The sequence below is a fragment of the Taeniopygia guttata genome, chromosome 1 (assembly GCF_048771995.1).
Source record: "Taeniopygia guttata chromosome 1, bTaeGut7.mat, whole genome shotgun sequence".
Taxonomy (NCBI): domain Eukaryota; kingdom Metazoa; phylum Chordata; class Aves; order Passeriformes; family Estrildidae; genus Taeniopygia; species Taeniopygia guttata.
The window spans coordinates 86793338-86819497 of NC_133024.1; the positions used below are offsets into that span (position 1 = coordinate 86793338).

At 35.9% G+C, this 26160-nt stretch overlaps 2 long non-coding RNA genes across 16 annotated transcripts in view; one reads left to right on the forward strand and one right to left on the reverse strand.

Annotated features, from left to right (window-relative positions):
- Window positions 1–9582, forward strand: part of LOC115496166 (uncharacterized) — a 51570-nt gene extending 41988 nt beyond the window's left edge. For 6 of the 15 annotated variants that reach the window (XR_012057205.1, XR_012057192.1, XR_012057185.1 and 3 more), the window contains one exon: window positions 6912–9582. This is a non-coding gene — a long non-coding RNA (uncharacterized lncRNA). The remainder of the gene's footprint in view (window positions 1–6911) is intronic. The other 9 variants (XR_012057196.1, XR_012057206.1, XR_012057204.1 and 6 more) reach the window with 4 other exon arrangements.
- The window catches only part of LOC116808616 (uncharacterized), a 164590-nt gene that overhangs the window by 98035 nt on the left and 40395 nt on the right, over window positions 1–26160 (reverse strand). The gene's annotated exons all lie outside the window — the stretch shown is intronic.

Consider the following 26160-nt stretch of genomic DNA (forward strand, 5'->3'; position numbering starts at 1 on the left):
TTGCCTTTGAATTCTGGGGTTTTGCTCTAGTTTATCTGTCTCTACTGAACACAGGGCTGGCAGCTGTGCTGTAGTTCATATAGTAACATACCTCAGGATATACATAAATGCAGTTAAAATCAAGAGATTATTCAAAACATAGATAACCTATTTTATTGAAATAGAGTTCTTTGTTTTCATGCAAAAAATTTACTTTCTTCCAGTCTTAGTAAGTCCTTGTAATTGCCATTTGGATTGCTCATGAACACTTCTCTCCCTCCTGAACAGTGCTTACTGTCTATAAGAACCATCAATGTGTTTTTTGAAGGTTTCTTCCTCTTAATCCTTTAAATATCTCCTCTGTAGAAAATAATGCTTCAGATGTATTTAATACAATTCTGAGGGTGATGTCTTTGTGGAAAATTTGGATTAAAAAATGAGCAATCAAAACCTGTTCTAGCCAAGATAACCTTACTACTATCCACTTTAAGATTGTTAGCTAGAAGTTAGATTGAAAAACCAGGCTATGTGCAACCTGAAAAGTTGCACATAGCCTAGTTTTTAAATTTCTCTTATTTTTTGTATAATATGCTACAGCCAAATGGAATATTACAAGTTATATGAGCATTTTCCTTTATATTCAGCCTACATTTTCTTTCTGCTAGGTGCCATTCAATTATTCCTAAGTTAAGGTCATCAGTATAAATCCAGCTTGTATGTACAAGCTGATTAAAAAATAAATTTCTAAAAAAAAAATATTAAGGCAGCTCCCTCCCCCTTCTCTTCACCCTCACAGAGAATTGACACACATTTAGAGGCACATAAACTCATGTCTAGCTAGGACTGGGAGCCTGCTGAAAAAATTGCCATTTTGCAGAGTGGAGAAACAGGAGGTTGTTTCAGAGGTACTATAAATACACATATATTTATACTTATATATGTCTATGCATGAAATTCATATCGACATACATGCACATACACATATGTACTTATATGAAGACTCCAAAGCAAAAACTCATTTAATTTTGACTTAACCTACTCCATGAATTTTATTTTAACATTCCATATCAAAACAAATAATCTATTCTGTTAATAATATTGCTCTTTTTATTATCCTGAGTATTTAAAGCCTGACATGATTAGTAGCTCTACACTAACTCAATTTACAAAACTGAACATCTGGTTAACACAATGTGACTGTAAAGATTTTGATTTTCAGTGTATGAAAAGATGCTCATTCTGCAAGCATTGTGTACTAGAATCGTCTTCATTTGATTGTAAACTAAATCAAAATAAAATCAGAAAGGGAAAAATATTTATTAACAGGCAGTAATTGAGTGCCCTTCAATGATATAATTTTCACATACTTTTTACATCGTATAAAAAGTCTGATTCTTCTGTCATTTTCACATTTGTCAGTCAGTAGTAATTACTCCGAGATCAGAAGAAAGACCAGTATTGAAACTGGCATAAGAAGACATGTATTTATATTGGGAATATAAAACTTCTAAATATAGCATTTGGTTGAACATCTTAGCTGCTTTTGGGGTATTTTGAAGATTTTTAACGATCTTGTGTTTTATTTCACTAATGTAAAAATCTCTCCTTGGTCTTTTAAATGAATGCAAATTTCTTTCAGGTAGTTGTAATTCTTCTATTAATTTTATCTTTCTTTTAATTTTGACACTGTAAGTGAGCCATATGGAAAAAATGTCAGTCTGATATTTGAGAAAGAGTGAACTAAAAAAATAGCCTTGATCTGTGATAAATGTGCACTGAAGAAAATAATCCAAATAACACAAATCATATTTATCATACGTCATTTAAAAGATTTTATTTGTGCTTCATTTTTCCTCTAAATAAAGTAGTGAGTGTAGAGTTTGTGCACACCTGTACCTCTGCTCCTAGAGCTGGGTGTGTGACCCTGTTTGCCTGCTGGTGTGACACCCAGCAGGAACCGTGCCCCTGACAGCTTTTACCAGCAGCGTTTACAGGAACTGGCTCTGGTCTTCCAGTGGGAATCCCTGGATGCCACTGGGAGAGAGTGAGACAGCAGAGGAAGGTACTGTATATTCAAATAAATGTATAGTGGATACCATATGTTCCTTTCCAACAACCGCTACATTGCTGCATTAAAGTTCAAATTCCAAGCATTCAAGGATGTAAATATATTAAACGATGAATCTATTTGTGCAAAGCATTCTTTATGAGGGACATCCATGTGCTTTTAATCAGTTTCATGCTGAAAGAAAGAAAACTGTAAACTATGCATTAAAAGAAGGCTTGAAGAAAGTTATTTTTCCTCTATCTTCTGCATCCTAATTCAATGCTTCCCCTTGCTTTCAGTGATAATATAAGTAATCTTCTAGCAACATTCATGAGAAAAGTTTGATGTGGATTTACACTAGTGGAGCTACATTACAATGGGTAGATTTAAGGTATTATAAAATGAGTTTTTGGATTTGTTACAGAGGTATGAAACCCCTAAGACACAGGCAGATAGGACTTCCAACATATGGCAACCACTCTTATTATAAAACAAAACAGTGTTAAGTCAAAGTACCTGATTACAATTCACTAGTGCTATGTAGCTCTGATAGCAGGCTTATATTTAATGCCATAGAAACAATATAATTTATTTTTCTGTCTTCCCTTATCCCTTCGTTATTGGGTTTGTAGGCTTTGAAACCTTAAGCAAAAGGACAAAATATAAATTATAGAAAACATCAAAGTATAGTGAAATCAAATGACATTCCTTACGATCCTTACAGAGATAGCTAACACATTTCTTATGTGCAGTTTGGTCGAACTGCTATCACTGCAGAGCTTTAGTGGTTATAATTAGTAATCTTTTGGGAGCTACGGTAGTACACTTATAATGTCAAAAATATTTAATTGAATGCAATAGTTAACTTGGCAGTGCAAAAATTCATTTGATAATGAGTTAATCTGGCCAAGATTTTACCCTGTTATCAAAGGGATCATTAGGGAAAAAATATAGCTATATAATTTTACTACATGCTACTTCTTCAGATAAGTCTGTTTATAGATTTCTCTTAAATTGCCTACTTTGAGATGTAGATTCTGGAGGCAGAGCATCTAACACTGCACCTACTCACATCTACACATTCAGTGCTAAATACAAATTTTTGGTGAACATTTTATCATCTAAAGCATGTAAATTGAGAAATATGTGACTGTGATGGACACGTCAAAAGAAAAATCACTAAGCCCCATAGCCTAATAAACAAAATTCCGTTTGGGAAATGAATTGACTGACAAGCAGTTCCTAACAAATAAATGCACATTAGATTCAGATGCATACTGGAGTATCAAATAACTAGATAATTTATCACCAGTCAAATTTAAAACCACATTTTCTTGTCTTGGTCTATGGTTCCCATGCACTGCTATCTTATTAACAAGACTTTAATTCTCATACTGACACACAAGAGTGTTGTACTCTAATGAACTGTCTGCTCCTTGCTGAAATCTGGTGGTAATGTAGGATGTTAGTTACAATAATGATAATCTTTAGTATTTTTAGCCTGTCAGAATCTGCACAGCCAACAACAACCAGTCTTTTACTAAAACTCTACCTCATCAAACTAACTTAATTAGCAATTCAACTCCTTATTTTTGTTTTGGATTCCCCTCTGGCTACTAATTAAAGCTTAATCGAAACTGCTGAACTGAGGTTGTAAAGAATTCATTAATATTAAAATTAGCCCCAACAATTTTTTTGGGCTGGTGCAATTTGTATTTGTTACTGTCAGGGTTTGAAATTCAGTTCAATTGTTAAGAAAGCTGCACCAGAAATTTGCTGTATATTCATATTATAAGCAGAACAAATACGATGAATTCCAATAGTTGAACAAGTAATTCATGTTTTGACCATGCACAGCTCACATTACTTGTGTCACTGCTTAACACCAACAGACAAAATATATTTTCAGATCATTTTTCCAAAGTCATCCACATTTCTTTATTGTCCTAAGTGCTTTCATATTTTGGATAAAAGGGAATAAAAGGCTCTAAAAAAAAAAAAGAAAAGATTGATTTTATGTATTATCTTGACAAGATTAATATGTTTGAAAAATGAACAGATTTACCACTTCACTTTGATTTTTCCACTTTTCTTAACATCAAAGATTACTCCAGCTGCAATAATGGTCATTCTGAAAACTAAGATCAACTGAACTATGAGCTTCTGTTAAGGGTGTGTTTTTGCTGGTAACATATATCTCATTGAATTATTTTTTAGAAGGTGTGTAATATTTTATTTTTTAAATTACAATCTCTTCTCTATAAATTATTTAAATATATTCTTTTCTGAATTCAGTTTATTCTTTGCAATTAGTTTAAATGTATTTTTAATTAAATTGCTTAACTTAAAATAGGAAATGAATTTATGTTTAAATATTGCTAAATATTCTCAACAATATGAGTGAAACATACTTGTGTTTGTTTTTGAAAATTTAATAAAAATGTAAATAAGAAAAGCATTCTTTTTATAGCAGATAAAAATGATTTTCATAATTCAAGTTCACTTTTCATTTTAACTTTTATGTTTTAATATTTTTATCAGAACATGTATATTTATTTTACCCTACAGGAAATTTTTTCAACAATGTTTATAGGAAACAAACTTGTTAGGACTAAAATATACAGCAACTAATACTGTTTAACATATTTTATTAAATATAAACATTAAGATTATTTATATAATGCAAAACTTTACAAAAATATACATGAAAAATTACATATGCATCTAGGTTTCATTTAAATAACATTTATGACAAAACAATCATGCACATATTTAAAAATCAACATATGTCCATTTTTTACTTCATGACTAAATCAACAATGGCATACAAGCCACACAATTTAAAATCTTGGTGACAATTTCCATGAAGTTATTCAAATACAATTTGACTTCTGACAAGAGGATGTAATTTATAAAACAGAACATGCCTATCAGTGGAACCTAAATTTGCATAATGAGGATACTTTCATTTCTGCAAGCACAGTTTTTGACATCCCAACTTGGAGCGCTGGAAGAATCTGGTGAAAAATGTCAATATACATAAGCAGGAAAATGATTAATAAAATACCCGTAACATTTATCTGATTTGAGTAAACAAAATAAATTTTGCTTGCAAAAAGTCATGATTTTGAAAACTATAATAATGTGTTTCCTAAATATGTAGAAGTCTAGCACTGCCTTTAGCTGCAATCAGCCTTGTAAACTAAGGGAGGTGTTCTGAGTTTATCATTAGCTGATAAAACCACTGCTCTGACATTAATGTTATGCATTTTTAAATCGGTGTTTTGATTTAATTCTCTGTTGCATTTCATATAAGTATACAGAAGAAATACTAGAAGAGAGGAAAGAATAAAAAGCCTTTATCCTTTCTTTAGCTGATAAACTTGAAATTGCTTCTTAACTTGGTCAGCTGGATAAGAGCATTCATCATTCTTGAACTGGAGAAAAAATAGCTCTTTGTCCTCCTCAATTTTTTTTTTTGAGTTGTTATTTCAGGTAAGCTTATGATTAGAGTTTAAATTAAAGAAATTCTGGAATAAATTTGCTTTAATTCAGCATCTCTTACCCACCCTACCATAAAGGATAGTATCAGATGACAATCAAAACCAAGTTACCTTTATGTTTCAAAGCCAGAACTCAGGCACACTGAAATAAATCCATTTTAGGTTTGCATAAGAAAACGTGGATTGTCAAGAGACAGCAGTAGAATAACATTGTTAAATTAAAAAAAAAAAAAAACCCACCAAAATTTATCTTTCCTTTATATACATTACTAATAGGGTCATCTAGATTTAAAAGCAAGAAGACTTATTTTTCATTAATCTTGCTGCTTGTTTATAGCTTCCTAATTCCCTAAATTATGAAATCATGCCTGGCTTCCTTTTGTTTCTTCTGAGCTTCACTTTGTGGCCTCTCTGATATTTCTATTGAACTGTAAATATTCTGAGGGGAATTGCTTTGAAACCAGCTTTTTCACTTAAAAAGCCATAAAACATTTATATAAAATATATGTACAGACTGTGAGGCAGATAAACATTTTTGCTGGCCTCCATTGTTATAAAATTTAGAACACACAATAAGAACAGAATAATAAGGAAAAAAATTAAATGCAAAACAAAGCAAGGAGGCAAACCTCAGTGCAAAGTATTCATTTAATTCTAAATCACACTTGTTTGCATTCAAATTAAAGAACTAGATCATGGCTTTGAAAACAAATTCTTCATCATGGGCTTTACTTAGGCTAACATTTCTCACACACACAAACTGTTTATTAAAGTGAAAGAAGAGCAGGTCACCCTTATTTTTTTGAGACACCAGCCTGATAAAATAAATAATTTTATCAGGAGATTGATAAATATGTCTATAAACCTGGAGCTTTTGCAATTAAATAGCAATCTACATCTAAATAATCTTTTCTTATTTCAAAACACATTGATAATGTTGCCTGGTGTAAGCAGAACTGGAACACAACTGTCACTGCCAACTACAAAATCTTGATGTAGAGAAAATAAAAAGAAAAATTATACAATTTCTGTCAAATACTTTGAAACTGAAATAATAAAATCATGGAACAAGATCACTGGCAGCATATTGAAGCACATAGTAATTGCTTCTTAGCTGTTCTCATCATTATAATTTTGAGATAAATAGGTATTTTATAAACATTTTTTGCTAAGAAACTTCACCACTTCTCTTTAAAAATTCCTTTTTATTTTCAGTGTAGACTCATAAGAAAGAAAGAAGCAGCTTGCTGTTCAAACAGCTGAAAGGGGAAAAAACTGGTTGTTTCAACATTGCTTTTGCATCTTTAATTTCATTCAATGCTCTGTACATCGTGAATATGTCAACTGAACAGACATCTCATTTCCAATTGCTAACATTCCAGGTACAATAGGAGCAAACACAGTGGCTCAATGCGTGAGAGTATTTGTGTGGTTGGGATGGGAGCTTGCTGCAACCTGCTGTGATGCCTGCACATCCACGGTGAATGGGATTGGCTAAAGCTGAGCTCTTCGATCCTCTCCCTCTCTGGGGCAGTATGTTTATCCTGTGCTTATCATACAAACTCCTTCTACAAATAAATACACTGAATTTGGTGTTGTGTGTGTTCAGAAATTGCTATGAAATACTATGAAATACTGTGAAATACTGATTTTTAAAATAACTGCATTACTCAGACATGAATACTTTTGGTTCTGAATTTTCCCAATATAGAATGATCACAAATGGAGCTCTGTAGCATCAGGTCACCTGCAAAAACTAAATCCCACCAGCCTCCCCCTTCCCCAGTTTTTAACTAGGAGCACCCTCACTCCCACAGCTTACTCCACACTCAGAAGTGGAATCAGACATAAATGCATATTGCTTTTAGTGTAATTTCTGCAACAGAAAAAAAATTCCAGTATGTTGGCATATGTCTCAGAGATATTCACATTTGGGAAGGCTGGGAAAGACCTACAGATTTTTCACTAAAAAAGAAGCTCACAAACATTTTAAAATACACTCTTGTCACATGGCAGCTGGTAAACTCAGCAGAATAGGAGGGGACAGCCATGTTCCAGAACACAAACCTTCTTCAAAACCAAGAGAGAACACACACCCTATGCTTGGACTGGAGGGAAATCTGTGTTCCCTCTAATTCCTTACTGACTCTGCCTGTTCTGTTAAAAATGCACAAATACCAAACTGAGGCAAAACTTGGTGGTTTATTGAAACTGGACAGCTAAGACAAAGAATATACATCAGCATTCTTGGGAAATACCCAAAAAATTGTTTTTCCAGAAGAGTGGGGATGGAACTCTTCAAGAAATAGCTGATAGAAACATGAAGGTAAATCTGAAAAAGTGCTTGTTGCCCAAGGATGGGAACAAATGAGTGACAGCAAAAATAAGAAGCTATTGGGATTAGTATACCCATATAACTACTATTCTATTAAATATAGCTGAAAATTAAGATTTTCAGTCCCATAGTTTGGATTTTTGCTGCTTTGAGCAATTGTTGCTGCTAATTGTTTAAACATTCATTGAAGTAATAAGGCAAACATTACTGTTTTCAATTGTTGTATTTGTTATGTTCACAGACCTCTTACTAAATGCTCAAAACACTAATATAAAACACTTCATAATACTAATAAGTGATTCTGCTTCAAGCATTCATTGTCCTACCAGCTGAAAGGGTTAGCAATGCTAAGTCACCAATGTTCTGAGGGAACTGAATTACATTTTAAAATTATTTCTGGTTTGAATAGTTTTATAGTTGTCTGTACTTGTTCCTTGAATAAATGACATCCCCCCCCTCCACACCCTCCTCAAGTGCATGTATGCCAATGCTTTTTACTAAGACAATCAATGTTTAGTATAGTATTTGACACTGGAGAGTATTATTAAAAATACAGGAACGGAGTCATCTGTAAAGCCATTTTCATTGTTGACAGCAATTTTGCTCATGTTATATTATTTTAGAAAAAGATAGTCTTCTTGATTTAAATCCTAGATTACCAGAGCCTGTTTGACTGCCATGAAGAGCAGTTCTGGGTGGTGGGAAGGAATGCAGAGTCGGGAGGAAGAGATTAACGAACCACGGGATCTGCCTCTCCTACTCCCTCTCTAGTCCCATCTTCCACAAGGCCCTGGGCAGGAGTTCCTTGCTGCCCCTCGCGACTCCCTGGCCAGGGGATGACTGAAGGATTCCTTCCTCCACAGGTCCTTCAGGCTGGGAGTGCTCTTAGAAATACCATACTCAGAAATACCTCCTACATCTCAAGGGTATTGGAGCACTACCTGCACTCACACAAGTTTCAGTTTTTAATGTGGAAGCTGAATGCACACATTTTGGAGGTAAATTATGCAGAAAAATACTTTACATTTCTGCTGAGGCAAATGGTTTTTAAGTAGGTCTTATAATTACTTTGGGTGGAGAATGTGCTTTTTCTCTTTGGTCTGTTCACTTGCAGTTCATATGAGGAAGGATTATATTACTATCATTACACAAATTCTTAAATGGGTCCATTGATTTGTTTATAAATGAGATATCAATGACAGTTAATTAGTCAATAACTGATCATTAATTTTGGGCTAATGATCAGAGACCCCTAGGTCCTTCCAATTTTGCTTGGCTCAAAGGAGTAAATGAAATCTGTTTGTTAAAAGCATACAGCAGACTACTAAGCATTCATTTTCATTCTGCTACAGTAAAGTAGTGTTTTAAGCAGATTCATGAAATGTTTTAATACTACTCAAGCAAACCTATCAATAGAAGAAAAGTTAAACACACAGTCAAGGGGATTATTATCTAGCTGTCTATATCTTTCATTTAATCTGACATCCATCCATGTGGGTTTTTTGTGGAAAACAATTTTTTACTTACTTAAGTGGCATGGTTTTAATTAATCTTTCTCTCTTTTCCTTGCATTTTAGGCTATCCTAAAGATCAAGGATGGTTCATACCTACTGGGCTACAGCAGCACTGGATGATGTTTGAAAAACATTGCTTATATAATGAGAGTATCACCAGTTCTTACATGTTTAATTAAAGTTCATTCTAAGTGTGCTTTCCAATACCTGTGTCATTACCCTAAAAATTAATAAGCAACACAATATTTTCTCTTCATCTGCAAGGGGTTAAGTTCTAAAATTTCCAAAGAATAAATTAGAGAGGAATTAAGGTTACAAAATAGAGCTAATGTCAAGCTGAAACTCTTTTCATTAACTCAATGCTCACTTCTGCCAAGGTCTGCAGCACATATTTGATTCTGTAACATCAGTGTGCTGAGATCATTCCAATATCATAATAGAGCACGCTTAAAATGAGGAATTGAAAGCTTGCAGCGTTAGCCCTGGATTTATTTGCTTTTCTTGGCTAAATGGACAAAAATAGCCTGGGTGGAGATCTGGTTTCCGTTCACTTCAGCGGAGTTAATGCCGTGTTCGGCGAGTGCAAGGAGAAATCAGAGAGGTGGAAGCGTGTCGCAAGAAGCTGTACAGTGTGACTTTTGCATGGACCACAGGCTTATTCAGAATGTTTTAGTAATTAAGGTCCTTTGAAACATAATATGTAAGTCAGTTTTCAAGAAATACTGTGACAGACGATAAACTTCTCTATCATATGCAATATGTATTTTGGGAAATGTAGAAAACTTATTTGAGTAACAGAAGGACTGTGATAATTCCCATGTGCAAAACTAGACTTGCAGCACGCCCATAGGAGACATACCTTCATGGTAGAAAAGATACTGAAAAATACAGTCTCATTAATGGGGAGACGCTGTTCTAGTAAAAAATCCCACCGTAGTTCAAAATTGCAGCTGTGTCACTTCAGTGTGAGTGTTACTTGTGTGATCACCAGAGGTCAGTGTCACCACAGGCTGCAGCGCAGAGAGGGAGGGAGATGCTGCTTATAAAAGATGAAAACAAGCTTAGCTGATCCCTCCAGAGTTTGCCCGTGCTCTAACACCAAATATAACAATTTCACAAGCCTCTTTCTTCTTTGTCAGATGGTGGGTAGATGAGTAGAGGGAGTACTGAGGAGAGAGAAAAGGACAAGGGAAAAAAAGAATTGGGGAGCTGTAAGGAAATGGGAGCAGGAATAAAATAAACTTGGCTGGCTTCTTTGTGACCATAAAAGATACTACCTTCAGATTCTCAAGCAGACAAGTCCCACCTGTGTTAAGGCATGTACCTAGCAATATAAGTTATTGCCAGCTTCAAATGCTGAGAAATTATGAGGCTGGCTCATAAATGTTTAAATAATTAAAAAGTACTGTTTTCTTTTCTTTTGTCCACAGAGTTGGGTTTTTTCTTTTTGCCATATTCTCAACCTTTTCTCCACTAACATAATACCTGAGAAAGTGTGTATGTGTGTAATTTTAATGACATATGAAATCTTCAGGTTGTCTAGTCTGCCTCTAGGGGTTGCAGTTTAAGAAAAATACAAGATAAGGAATAAAACCATGGGAGCTAGGAAGACTGTTGCCTCAGTTGCTCACTGTTCTTTGACAAATGCCCCTATAGCTGTGGCCTTTGTGTAAGGGTCAGAGGTGATGGATGAAGGTGTGTGAGCTATTCCTTCCTCACCTTGGTGTGACACCAGACCCTGACTCACTGAGGGTATCAACGGTGCTCTCCTCCACCCTTCTGTACCACCTGTTCTGCACATGTGTGGGGCTGAGAGTGGGCATGCAGGACACAGCAAAAGCTGTGGTAGGGAGCAATCATTCAAGAGCAGAAGGGAGAGTAGAAAAGCTCACTTATCTTTCTTGGGGCACTTTGAGATGTGTTTTAACACTTTTTGTTAAAAAAAGTTTTTTACTTTTCTACTGTTTTGTTCTTAGTGCTATTTTTGGAAGTTTATCTCCTACTAGTGCTAAAGCAGGTTGCATCAATTTTCATACTGGTACAGAGAAATCCTGGGGTTGGATGCCCTGTATTTTGCAGGATTCTTTTTGACAATGGCAGAATACTCCATTAGGAATGGAGCTGTGGGTTGCAACCACAGCTTGAGATTTTTTTCCTGCTGGAGTATAGTTTCTCTGTTCAGCTTTTGCAGTCCACCAAAGCTCTTGTGATTGCCATGCTGGGGTTCAAACACCAATCCAGCCACACAGCTGCTCAGAAGCAGTGGTGTAACTGCCATGAGAGAAACAAGTTTGTTTCCAAGCTCCCTTTGTACAATGCTGTGTTTTATAATTAATACCTTCTTTTTGTGATTGTATTAATGGCCAAATTTGGAAAAGCAACTGCTTTAAAATATCAGGTCTGGAGAATAATTTCTTAAGTAACCTGAGATTACAATCAAAGTACATAGACCATCTCTCACATGGAAGGCATTTACCTTCTACCAGACAGAGCTTCAGTATTTATCCAACCATATCAGCTACTCTTAATTCACTTCAGGGTGAATCCTCTTCAATATTGCTCCCGAAGAATGGTACTGCTTATCAAAAGGAATTATCTAGATAATGTCATGACAGATACATGACAAACGTGCTTTCTCTGCACAAGTCTTAGGGCTAAGCAAATACAAATTGAGCCTCTTTCCCAGGGCAAAATGTGAGTTGACTTTTGCACAATCCAACAAAAGAAAAATAGGACAGAAGCACAGGGTAAAAGTCCTAAAACTGGCAGTCTTTGATTAAGACTCCATATTATTAAAATTTATAAATACTGGACATTTTGGTATATTTGTTCCAATACACTTTCATGTGATTAAGAGCTGGGATTTGAATGCTGTTTACTTGGTCTCAGCATAGTGTTGTGATCTCTCTCAGCAGCTTCTACCATCTACCACGAGGATGCTTTTTAGGTTGCAGTGCAAAGGGCTGAACAAGTGTACACTCCTTTTTCTAGTCTCACTATCTGAGATCCATCACCAGGCTAAACAATCAATGGCAGCAGAATCCTAGCAAGTTCACATAACTGCACTGAATTAAAGAAATAATTTTAAAATAATAACAGAAAAAAAATTATAAATATAAGGCAAGAATTGAGTAAATTTGCATATTTTCACCAGTTTGTTTTCCTCTAAACATTTCTGAATACTTGACTACTTTTCTTGTAGTAATCATTTCCTTTCTTCCTCCCCAAAATATACCTCACCTTTCCAAAATGCAAACATATCTCAGATCAAGACAAACCTTGAAAAAAGTTAAAACACAGCTGGGAAGACACATTTCCTTAAATATTTAACATAGGAAAAGTTCTTTGACTCCTAAAATCAAGTTCTCTTCTATAATTCTCAGTGCTTTTTATAGGTTAGTCTGGTCTTAAAGTATTAACTCAGAAACACTTTCCAGCTGTATTTAAAGGTGGTTAGGGAACAACACACTAATTGTAAAGTAATAGTAATAACAAAAATAATAGCCCATGTCATATGGGGGCTAGTAGAGATGAGTACATTTAATAAGTCTGATAGAAAGCATGAAATTTAATTAATGCTCTTTGGCAAACTTCCAAGTTGTGTCAAGACATGGCAGAAACCCACTTATGGGTTAACCCTGTGAGGGCTCCTGAATCTCAGCAACAAGCAGCTGAAAAACTTTCTGTGCCACTTAAGCTGCCGACCGCTCAGACCATTTCTGTACTTTCTGCGCCATGCAGGGGTAACAGAGACACCACAACACTGCTGGTAGCAGATGCAATGAAAATTTTTCCCAGAGGATGAGCGTGTGTAAAGAAAAGAGATGTGTTGCAAAAATATGCACCTCTCTTTTGCAAGCTTGGGATAACAACACATTGCACTCTGTAATGATCTCTGAATGCTGGGGCATGCTTTCAGCTCTTCAGACAGAAAAAGAAAGCAGCGAAGGCAGTAGCTCTGCAAGAAAATCTCTCGCTGTATCCACCAGTGTTTGTGGGTGGCTGAGCTTGTTTGGGATGTACAAACTGTGGAAGAAGACAGGCAGGATATTCATATTGTTTAGCTGCAGGGACTTAATACACAAACTGCAAATTTCCTTCAGTTTCCATATTTCAGTGAAGCAAAATAGATTCTGCAAGGAACTGAGCTTAGGCAATCTACTTCTGTCTCTGGCTGAATAAAAAGGATGGGACTGCTCCTAACTGAGGTACTTAATTATCCTCCCCTCCTCAAGTTAGACATCTAAGTGAGCTGCCTGAAGCTACTGCTCAGACCATCTCGGATGTCCCCACCTGCTGAATGCTCAGACTGATGTCTGTGAGGGTTGCCTGCTAGTGCTGTAGAGGAGGATATATCTGAGGAAGAGGTAATGAAACAATCTAGAGGTTTTTGGGGTTCCACATGACATGCGGTGGAGTAGAACATCTGGAGGACTTTAAAGTCCCAGATGGTTTACCCAGGGTAACAAAGCAGAGGAGAAAACTGCTGGTGAAATTAGGTGATTAACACAGCAAAGAAGAAAAAAACCCAAAAAACCAAAGCAGACCCTATCCTCACAAGGAAATAGTTTGGAAGATTTTGGTAGTGTGTCCAAGGTTAAAAAAGGAGGGTGGCTTCAGGTTTTTTTTCTTGCTATTAAGTGGTGTATATCCACAGAGTGCTAAAGAAAGAAGCAGAAAAAGACTGGAGACTTCTGTGTTACTGAAACCTCAGTTTCACACAGCTCTGCTAGGTCCTGCTCTGAGACACTCTCATTTCCACCCCATCTAAACTGCAGAGCCGTGCACTGCATCCTGAACATCTGCCTCACATCTTGGTCTTCCTCTCCTGGGATAGAGACTGTGGTCACAGGCCTTACCCACAGAGGCAGGGCAAGGTTTTTTTAGGGGAACAATGCAACAGGGAAGCAGAGAGCTGAGACTTTCTGCTGGGATCTATTGATAGCTGGACAGCCTCTGGAAAAATTGAAAGGCAGCCACAATGATATCCAAGTCATTTTTAAAGGTGTAAACCCATTTTCTTCCTAGTTCCTGCAAGGCTGGGGTTTCTCTAGCTACACATTTTGTTATAACCACTGGACAATTAACTGTGACTATATCTCCTTGCCAATTTAGTCTGTTCTGTAACTCCAGACTTATTTCTGCTGCCTGGTATGATGACTAAAGTGTATGCAATATGTATGTATGTATACTAAAATGCCTGGTATGTATACTAAAAATCTCCAGGTTTCCAGTCCATAAATTTGATACGCTTGTTCTAGTCATGCAGCTGATAACACTATGGGCTGAAGCTGTAGCAGTGCCTGTGATGCTACATGGAGAGAAGAGTCCTGCATTTATTCACACAAAGCTCCATCACTCCAGCTCTCACAGGAAGGCAAATAAAGCACTTGTAGTTTGGATCATTTTTGTCTTTTTCAAAGCCCTGTTCTCAGAATCCTGGGACTGTCATAGGCAGCTAGAGAATGTACTTGAAAATAGCACAATTTCATACCATTTGAAGCTGTGGTCCTCTACATATTTCAAATTATAAATTACTAAGAGCTTGTTTTTTACATCTGAGCAAGATATTGTAATATATGTGGTGTACATTCATATACATGTGAGTACCTTTACTTTTAAAAGACCACCAGGGAGACTTGCTGGCAATTTTCTATAGAGAAGGAAGTGGAAATGGATGTGAACTGCTAATACCAGAATATTACCCACCATCTGGATAGGCTTAACACATGATAAACTGTGAGGTTTGGACATAGATTTGTGCTTGAGTAGGTTGCTTAAAAGTCTGTGTACATTCTACTGGCCTGACTCTCATCCTGTGGAGCCTTAGTCTGTTTCTTTTTACAAGGTGAACACAGAAAAACAATTGAGAGATATAGCAGCCTCAAATTTAGAATCATAAACTAAGAGTGTGTTTAGAGCTTTTCTACTCTTTTTTTTTTTTTTTTTTAATCACCTCTTGGTATTCAGTTACAGAGCTCTAGGTTCATAGATTATGAAACCAAAGAGAAAAACTGTATTCAACCATTTTTTACCTCCCATTTAACAAGGACCAAAAGGCTTTTAAACTCCTTGGTTTAGCTCCAAATCTCAGCTTCTCTTGGAGCTACACAATTTATTAAAAATTTCTAGACGTGTTTCAGTATTTTTTTCTGATGTGGAATCTATTAAATGTGTTAACACCTTGTTTGGGACTTAATTGTCGTCACTGATAGAAAGTGTAACTTGTTACTTCAATTTACAACTACTGTAGGGTTGTTACAGTTATGATGGCCAGAGGGTGTAAAAAAAAGGAGATTTCATAAGATCTAGCAGTATTTTTTATAAGACAGATTGATACAGTTGAGAAAAAAACGAGGAGATTTAGTGCTTTTATTCCTTAGAGCTCACTGTTTTTTTTATCAATGATATGAGTTAGACATAAAAAAATAATACTTCTCCCTGAAAATGTTTCCTGACGTAGGAACCATACAGGCATAATTTGTTGGGGTCAGTTATTGCAAGGGCAAATTATGAAGCACTACTGCCTTCTGATGGCTTTTCTCTGGCCTGGGAAGAGCAGAACGGGGCTCAGAGGTTCTGTGATGTACAGTGTTAATGCACATAGGACAGTGAGTTTTATCCTCCCTCTTGTCCCCTTCTCTCCCCACTGTCCTCTTGCTGGGCCATGCCCCAACACCGTGTTGCTCATACATGCTTTATCAGGAGACTGATTCAGCTGTCATTGTCTCATCAGTTTACCCTCTTTTTATTTATCACTGCTACAGTTTCCTAACCACCTTCAAAGTTTCTAAGTGATCACTTTGGCTTCAAATAATGCAGTTCTGGATGGGACTCAAAGGGTCATCTAGACCATATCTCTACTAGAGATCAGATGAAAGTGGACATACATGGACCTAGCATTACTTACCAATTCTTAAAAACCTTCATTAAGAAAACCTCAGCTTTTCTAGGTATCCTCTTTGTGACAATTAACTGTACTATATTTCAGAAAGTTCTTTGATCCCTGAGGACCTGACTAGGAAAACATAATTTCTGTGAGAATTCCCTGCTTGCAATTTCAAGAAAAACTTATACTTTTAAAGCTACTCAAGATACACCATGTTGAGTTTATTGTTGTTTTGCTTACTTAATCAAAATTTTGTGAGGTACCAAGTCAAATGACTTATAGTACTTGTATGGACATTACTTTTATCAACCAAACACATCCAATATTTGAAAGCTAATGAGCTATCTAAGACAGTTTCTTAATCATGCCTATTCCTTTCCAGCAGAAAAACTCAAACTTAATCCTTCCCCTGCCAAGACCTTCCTCTGGCTTATTTGAAATACTTCCTTTTTAGAAAACTGGGAGAGAATGAATCCTGTTTTGTGAAATGGAGAAAAACAAAGCTGTTCTTTCTGCTTTCTCCTTACCTCTTCCCACTGCCTACAAGAAAACAAGCTGGCTAAGTTGTACATGTACATATAATTAAAGTGAAGCCATTTTGGAAATAATTCCAATTTACGATGAAAAAGTGACATATTAGCTCGCAAATGATGTGTTTCAAAATTAGAGGTGTGCATAGGTTAACTTTAAGTTGATTGTTAAACATAAAATATGTCAATTAAAAAAACCAACAACCCTACTAACTACTGTCATTTTCAGAACAAGTGAATGAGAACATCAAGTAATGAATTGAAATTAACTTGTTTCTCAGTAATCACAGTCTATCTAATTTCTTATGTCTTAAACATCTGTTACTTACACATCAAAGGAAGGGTGGTTATATTGAAAGAAGCTGGACAGTGTAGCTAGCTACTGCGGAGCCTTCCTTGCCAAACAGAAAATGCCCTACTATATCACAAGGAAAAAGGAACCTGACTTTTTTTTGCCAAGATATATTGTAGCCATTTATTCAGTATTTTCACAGTGAATCCCTGCAGAATTATATGCTTTGGGATAAGAAGGCAACAAAAATTAAAGTGATTATTCATTACGATTATTTTCATTATATTAATTTTAAAATCAGTTTCACTATCTTTCCCCTCCCAGTTCCTTTAACTGAAATCTGGCTGAAGTGAAGCCTAACTTCAGGTTTAGCTAGGAAGAGGTAAATGAACACCTGTATCAAAAGAGGTGGTTACCATAAAATGATACGTATGTTAAATATTTACCAGATTGCAGTATTATTTTCTGCTCAAAGTTTACGGAACTACTTAGTGTCCTAGGCTTGATGATGTGATAACCCTTGGTAAATATTGATTTTTAAATGGTGACCACTGTACAAATTTATACTTGCTAATGGAGGTCCACAAAGCAAACACTACTAATTGAGCAAAAGCAAGGCACTTCTTCAGCTCATATGTTTGACTTGACATATTGTGCCAGACACAATGCAGCTCCCATGTGTCTCCCACCAAAACGAGGGATGTTCACCATACCTCTGGGCAACATGGAGATGTAATGGCAAAGAATAAAATATCTGATAATTTTTCCTTGTGTAATGCACACCTTCGTAAAAAGCCAAATGAGGTATTTACTGTTCTCAAAACACTCATCATTCTACCTTCTCCTAACATGTGCTTTTGCTGCCTCACATTTCCTTTCATGTTTTTTAGCCTTTTAATCTCTGTGTTTTCAAACTCTTTGGCAAAGCAGAGTCATTGCAAGTAGTTCTAATGGCAAAGCTTTTCCTCAAACCATGATTCTAAGGATCTGTCTTGTCTTTCCTCATTTCAAAGACTCACCCATAAGAGGAACTAAAGAGTCACCCTGACATCACAGGGCTAGATTTTTGGACTGCAGAAAGTAAGGTGTTAAGACTCATAGAACACAGATCTCAGTGACATGGGCTAAGATCTGAAGGGGCTTCATCGCTGTTGCACAATGGCTTTGAGGCAACATTGGAGAGTACTCTATTCTTGTACGCTGCCAATCTGTGCTTGCACTCAGTTATATTGTATTTTATGCAGAGCAGGGAAGAATTCACTGTGCAAGTGTTGTAGAGTTACTTACTGGGTAGTAAATGCTTTGCCCATGTTCCAAAAATGCTTAACATACTGCAAGCTGCACATTGCAAGATTCTTCATTTCAAATGCATAGAATTGAAGAGATTGTGAGATTACTGAGAAAAACTGTTTATGTATTGCTAGACCTTAAATTTCACCCATTTACCCTAGACTGAGCACCCCAATTAAGCCTGAAGCATATCTTCTGAAAAGAAATCCTGACTTGAGATGAGTTGAATTTTTTAAAAAAATGGAAAATCCCTAACTTTCTTTAAGAAGACTTTATCAGATTGTGCATTGCTCCCCTGGCATTTCAAGCATGGTGAAAGTTGACATGCAAAAAATTTCTCCTGTCACATTGCAGAGAAGAAGCAAATCAGTCATAGCCAAATTTGGTATACTGTATATAAATGAAAAATAATAATAAAAAAATAGCTGTATATGTGGAGGGCAAATCTTTATCAAGAGCTTTATGCTTAGAGAGGAAGTTATTTAATTAATTATTATAACCAGATAGAGCAAGAAGACCTCAAATCAGACTTACCTGCCCTGCTAGTGTCGACTAGAAAGTAAAAAGCTGTTGAAGAGGCACTAGGAATCAGGCAGTAATGACCCTCCCAAGCTTGTCTTTGTTTAGTCCATGGCAGTGGAAGGAATAAGTACAACTTAAGTCCACTGAGCTAGTTAGTCAGCTACCTTCAGGCCAGAGGTATTTATAGGTTAAACTTCCCAAGTAGAGTTTGTATGAATAAACCCCTGATTTATTTCAACTCTTCACTTTCTTCTGTAGGGGCAGGCTTTCCTAAAATAGGTCATGATTTTTGAAATGAATTTTATGTCCCATGTAACAACCTTCTACAGCTTAGCTTGACAGCTGAAGATCCTTCAGCATGCTACATTCAGGATTTGACCTGTATTTCAAGCATGGCCTCCACAGATAAACAGCAGTATTGCTAGACGCTGTGTACCCCTCAACTACCTGGGCTCAGTTTGAGTAAGATGTCTTCTAGATCTAGCACTTTTAATGGTGCTCCAAGCTTGTATCTGTAAGGAAAGAAGTTGTAGCAAATGACCAATTAGCAAACAAGAACATTACTGGATGTTTTGAATGTTTTTGGTGCTATAAATTGCAACCTATTGTTACATTTCTGTAGTTACAGAGCAATTGTATATTTGCATAAAATATATGGGTCGCTGCTATGAGAACATTAACAGGCGCTTCCAACAATCTTATTGCTTTCTTAGACCACAATGATGTGTTATCAAAAGCTACAGCATTGCCCCCATAGTATCTTTACTTCAAAACACTGAAACTGAAGAAGGAAAAAGACACTTTTGCCCTTTCTAAAGGAAAAACCTGAGCAAATTTTGCTTAAGCAAAAATACCAGATCTCACAATCAGCAAGGGTGAGTAGTAAACAGAACAGAGCCTTCTCAGTTGGATAGTGGTGAGGGGCTCAGCCTTTCTGTACCATGTCTGGGGACAGGCGTCCCACAAGCCACACATGCTGTAAAGCCACTTGAGAAGCCTCCCAGAAGCCTGGCTGACAGTCTGTGGAGGTTGTGACTGCTGGAAACCATACACTTCAAACTGTTGTAAACTCAGAGAAAATCCTTGGCACAAAATCATCTGGAGCTCAAGGCTTTCAAAAACCTTACTATTTTAAGTTTGTATTATTGAATACACTTAAATCTTTCCAGCTAAGCTTTCCAGCTTGGCTTTCCCAAGCTTCCAGGACTGATCCATCTGAGGACCACCACCTATCAGACCTGGAGGGAACCAGCCTTGTTGCCCACATGGTTTTGTGAGATTATGCAACAGCTGAGGAAGACAACTCAGCCTGTAAACTTTAATACACAGCTGAAGTTTAAAAATCTCATGACAAGTCATATAAAATCAACTGCAGTAGATGCTGCCCTAGAGACTTACAAACACTGAACTACAACACAAAATACAGCAACACAGAAACTGTTTCATAACACAAAACCATTGCAATTTCATCAATTAATGGCACAGAAAATCACTAAGGCCAAAAGGCAAAAAAAATCTCCAAGTCTGTTTCATCAGCTCTTTGCCAAATTGTGGGCTGAAATCAGAGCAATGCCTTTAAATCTGAAGGAAAATCTGGCATCCCCTGGAAAGATTTGGGCTGGACTATGTTGCATGACTTCAGCTCTGAATCCAATTTATCTGTACTAAACCTATAGTGACTATTAGCTGGTTTGAAGCTAAGGATATATGTCAGTTGAATATATGAATATATGCATTATTTTTTTCTGGGTATATCCTTAGCTAATAAATTTACAACCTTTTTTTTTTGTCTTATCTTTGTACATTTACTCTGTGTTCTCTATGTTGAATACCTTACATATTCCTAGCATCCTCCTCTCCTTTTTCTCCACTATAACTTTGATTCTATACAAGAAAGACACATCATTGACTTGCATTTTTTATATCATTTAATGGTTCTCTAGGTGATTTTATTTATATTCGCTCCTTTTCTAAGTTACTAATCTATATAGATAAATGTATATATGCATACATATAGTTTTACAAGAAATAAGGAAAATATTTTACATTATTCCAAATCTTTGTACCAATTAAATTAGTCAAAAGGTTTCGTTATTAGTTGCAATGAAATACTATCTCTACTGAAATCACCAGATAAGTGCCATCCTGGACTTCAACTAAAATTACAAACACCCTTTTTCCCTCCATGCACTTTTATTTTTTTTCAGTTTGCACTGCTCAGTATGTGCAGAAGTCTTGGTGCACAGTAATGTTAGATGTACCCAGAATACAGAACAATGAAATATTTACAAACAGATGAAAGTTATATGTGTGGGGTTTGTGTTGTTTGGTGGTTTTTTGTTTGTTTGTTTCTTTTTGGTTTTTTGTTTTTGTTTTTGTTTATTTTTTTAAGAACAAAACTGAAATATATTTTGATCTTTTAGCAGGGTTTGGGAATGATTTTAAAATGCACCAGAAGCAGGAGGAACAGGCTAAAGAAAAGTTGCCTTTTCCTACCAGTGGCTTGGACAAGGCATTCTGTAGTATTGTCCTGCTCATATAAGTGTTTGGATGCTCTGCAAGTCATTTCCCTTGTGGCTGAAGAAAGTCTACAATTTTTGTTTTTGAATAAAATGCTTCATTATATGTATGAACTTCCAAGAACAGTTAGGTAAAACTAAATTAAGATTGACATGGATGTGAGAAATCTTTCTTGTATTTGAAAATTCTTCATTCCATGTCATCTCTCCTGCCGCCCTCCAAAGAAAGGAGAAATAACACAATAAAAATTGAATCAGTGGGATTATAAAAAGAAGAAAAGTGCAAAATATGTTTAGAATTTATAAATTTATACTACTGTTTATATATTAGCTATAATGAATTTATATCTCAGCTTATTGTAGTAAAACTGATAAAATACGTGCCTGTAAATTACAAGCTTACTTTGTGTAATGGTCTTTCTACTTATGAGACAAAAATTTTAGAAATAATGATTCATCTAGAGCTTATGCGAATTTCAAACTCTGAAAATTAAAGTCTGAATACGGAGAAATCCAGTCATAGCACACAAGATAGAAGACACAATGAGATCACCAGAAGTTTTCCAGTTATGTTATGCAATAGATGTGGGGTATTGCATAGTTCCTTCATCTGTAAAGGTGTAGAAAATTATGTAGTTTTGTTCACTGGTCTTAAAAACAAAAAAAAAACATGTTGATGCAAGCTCACAGTTACTCTTTCTTTTAGGTCCAAGAAAATATAATTTGAAGAGTACCATTTGGTGGTTATATCTGTAAACTGCTTTTCTTTCATAGAATGCAATGTGTTGAAAGGAACCCCTCAGGAGGACTGACTTTCAGATAATTCTCTTGAAGATGCAGTTGATGAGAAGTCTCCTTAACTGATGAGAAATCTACAGTGGTTCAAATATTTGTAACTCTCTGGACTTGCGCAAATTTGCTATTTTGATTATTTATTTTTCTGGAATATTTGTGGAGTCTCCAGTTTTCCTAAAGAATCACATAACTTTTTTTCAAATGCCACAAATTCTTTTTTTTTTTTTTTTTCATGAGACAGTGATTTCCTAGATTTTTGTTAGAGCTACCCATATTGTAAGACTATGAATTGTACAGTGAGAAAAAAAATATCTTTTGAGTAGTAGCAGTAGATACTTCGTCCCCTTACATATATCATTAAACACTTGTGGCCCTTTTATTGCTGTGACAGCCAATGAAGAGTGCTCAGTCATATTAACATTTTAATTCACTACTTAGATTACTTAAAAAACTCAGATTGCTGGCATGAATTTAAACAACTGGACAGAGCACAACCAACAAATGGCAAGCAAGGCTGGGCAAGCCCATATGGACTCTGACCTCATCTTCTTCCTAAAGAGACTGAATTTCTACTTTTTAGGCATACATACCAGAAGAAAGAATCAAAAATATTATCAGTTTTTTTGGGGTTCTGATAAGTTACATAGCCTACATTTTTTTAAACTTACTCTAAAATATAAAGAAGTCAGAAGTCAGCTAAAGTAACAAAGAAACCAAGTGTGGCAGTTTTGCCATCCCTCATTCTTGTTATTCAACCAGCCCAAATTTTCTGCCTAAAAGCTAATACAGAGTTTTGCTGCACTTGTGTTGTCTGCCCAAATGGCTTCTAACTGGGCGCTGTCAAGAGCGCTCGGTCTCCATCTGTGACATGTGTGTGTCAGACCGAGCATGCATAAAAGGACGCTGTTTCTAACTGCTCAGAAGGAGCCCAGCAAGCCACCAGGGCTCAGGGCAAGCCCAGCCTGGGTCTCTTGCTGGTAAATTCATTGTGCTGACTGACAGTGCCCTGCAGGTCTCACTATTCAAGGGAAGGGTGAGCTTTCTCTACGGGAAAATGAGCTCTCGTTTTCACCTCCAATTTTCATCTCTGAATTTCAGTGACCATCTCAGATAGCAAAAGTTCTCAGCCTGAGCCACCCCAAATGTCCCTCTTTCTCCACAAAAAATTCCCCTTGCTATTCTGCAGAAGATCTTAGTTTTAATCCAGTACTGACCTTGGACTATCTAATGATCTTCATGTGCTACCCAGCTCTGAAATAAGTATCTAATTTTTCATTTAACTATACAAGACTAAATATTTGGTTTAATTATTTGTGGGTGGCCATCCATTCTTAATCAGCTCAGAAAATCAATATTTATTGTATTTTGTGGAAAACAATATTTAAGGCTGGAATAGCTCATTAATGAAATAAGCCTATATTTTCTCATTACTTCACATTTGTTTGGTTTTAGAGAAAACTTATGATACCATTTAATCATTGGAAATTGCTGAACTGGAAGTTTTCAAAATTTCCCTAATTTAAAGTCACAAAAAATTGAATCATGTCCCAAAGCACCCTCTTCATATATTCTGTCTCCGAGTATATATGTTAATGTTCATTAATTATACTCTTTCTGAGCACTGTACATGTTTCTGACATGAGGATTCTACATTACAGAAGGATTATTGTACTTTTTAGGCACACTGCAGCTACAGCAGCTTCAATCACTTTAATATATTTTATTACGAGTAGCATTTAATTAACAGTACATCTACTGTCCATGTGAAGGATTCAATATTGCACAGGTTTAGGCACATTCTTAATTTCGTGCACTCTGGATAGTCCTATGGAACTGATGGTTTTGTTAGAAGAATAGGATTCTAGCCCCCCAAAAATCACTTAGATTTTCACTGCTGCATGAAGTGGCTGGCACTGCAGAAGCATGAAAGAGGAATGAGAACTGTGTTTGAGAAAAATAAGATATTTTGGGCAGGATCATATTAATTTAATTTCTGCCTGTATTTTGTTTTTTAAAAGTAATCAATTTGCTGGTACTGGAAGATATTAGTTTTTGTAACTGAAGAAGCTTTCTTAATATGATGAGTTATCTCTTGCAGAGTAGGTTTAAAATGATTGTATGGGACAGTAAGCAACTGTGTTGGGACTGGAGATTTTACCTTCCCTATTGTGAAAAAGAATCTTTCAAACAGATATATATATATATATTTAATTTTTTAAAAAGAAAAACTGGAGATAGAATCTTTTGGAAAGTCAAGAAAATACAAGATTAATGTTTTGGGGAAAGGGCAGAACAGATTTGAAAATTTGTTTTGGTCTGGTAGCTAAGTCACATGCTTTGTGTATGCCTCTTCCCTGCCTGGATTTCCTGTAGTTTCCTCAGGGCAGATATAAAGTATCCTGAACGAAAGAGTTATAGAAAAACATCACTATGCAAAGGAGATGTTGCAGGGAATTTTCAAAGTCTTGCTAGCTGTTTTGTGCTTAGTTTGGACCTTTGGTCACACTCTGCATAAGAGATGTGGCTGCAGGAAAGATGGGAACTTTCCAGCATTGCCCGAGCATGGTTTAGGATAGGATTAGAAAAAAATACAGGATGAACTGATGCTGTGCTAAAATTTTGTTTCTCTGTTGAAAGTATTTATTCACACTAAGAAACAGAAGAACCATTGCATATGGCAAAGAAGTATCAACACTTAATTATATCTATCTCTTTATCTATATATTTATATTTAATCACCAGTTTTAAAATATTTCCTTCAGAAAGAATGCAATTTCTTCAGAATGGTGTTGAACTGCAAATTATCTGGAAGCTCGCGCTCTGTGAAAAACTACTGCGTCCCCTTTCTGTGAAACCACTAGGTGGAGATGTAGGTTTACCAAGCTAGAATTGCAATAAGCTTTAAAAAGAACAAGATTGAAACACGCCTCTTAAAAAAAAAAGGTACCAGATTGATAAATTATGTATCTTGTTGGTTACAAATTCCAACACATCTTTGAAGGAGGAAAAATGGGAAAAAACTAAATGCTCAGTTGTAAAATTGTCCAAGCAAATTATTATTTTTTAAGACACAAGTTCTGATGTTTAAGACTGAGAGAATAATCACTTCATGTTATAAATTGTCTGCTGCCAATACACACACATTTTCCTTTATTCTTCTACCAGCTGCTAGCCCATGCTATCAGTGGTCAGGAACAAACAAACAAAAACTATCCCTAAATTTTTTAGCCTTCTTTCAAACTTTCAAATCAGTGGATATATGCCAGCATCTGGCAGATTTTGGGACTGTTTGCTGAAGTTGAGGGAATTACTTTTAATTCTGGTACTTTTTCAGCAGCATCCTGATATCCAGTATAAGATGTAAAAAACAAAGTATGATATTCTGAGCTGCTTCCTTTAAAATAAGACTTGCTTCTTTCTGTCTTTCTGCCATATATGGTTAATCATTGAAAATGAAAATAAGAAGTCGAATGAAACAGTTGTTTATTTGTATTGCTTCCACTTTCCTTCTACATAAACCTTTTCTGATTCTACTACTTATCAATGTGCACTGCAAATTCTCCCACATCAGACAAGAAGAATCTGGCAATTTTACAGCAGGGAAGAAGGATTCAGAATTCATTCTTCCATATTCCTCCTGTTATTTGAAAATGCTCAAGCAGCTCATGTTAGTTTTTATGATGGGTAGGAAAAACAAGTGCAATCTTGACTTTCACCCCTCAGCATCAAAAAAGAAGTTCACTAATGTAGGCTATTCTGTTTTCGGGTTCATGTAAGAGTTCTGGAAATTTTTTGTTTTGTTTTGGTTTGGTTTGGTTTGGTTTTTTGTTACTGTAACTTTCAAAATCCTGTTAGAAAGGATGTAGAAATGAACTCGTCTCCTTTTGAAACATTAAAAAAAAAGAAATGCATGGCAATATTAGTTTGGAAAAGGTCAGTATCTTC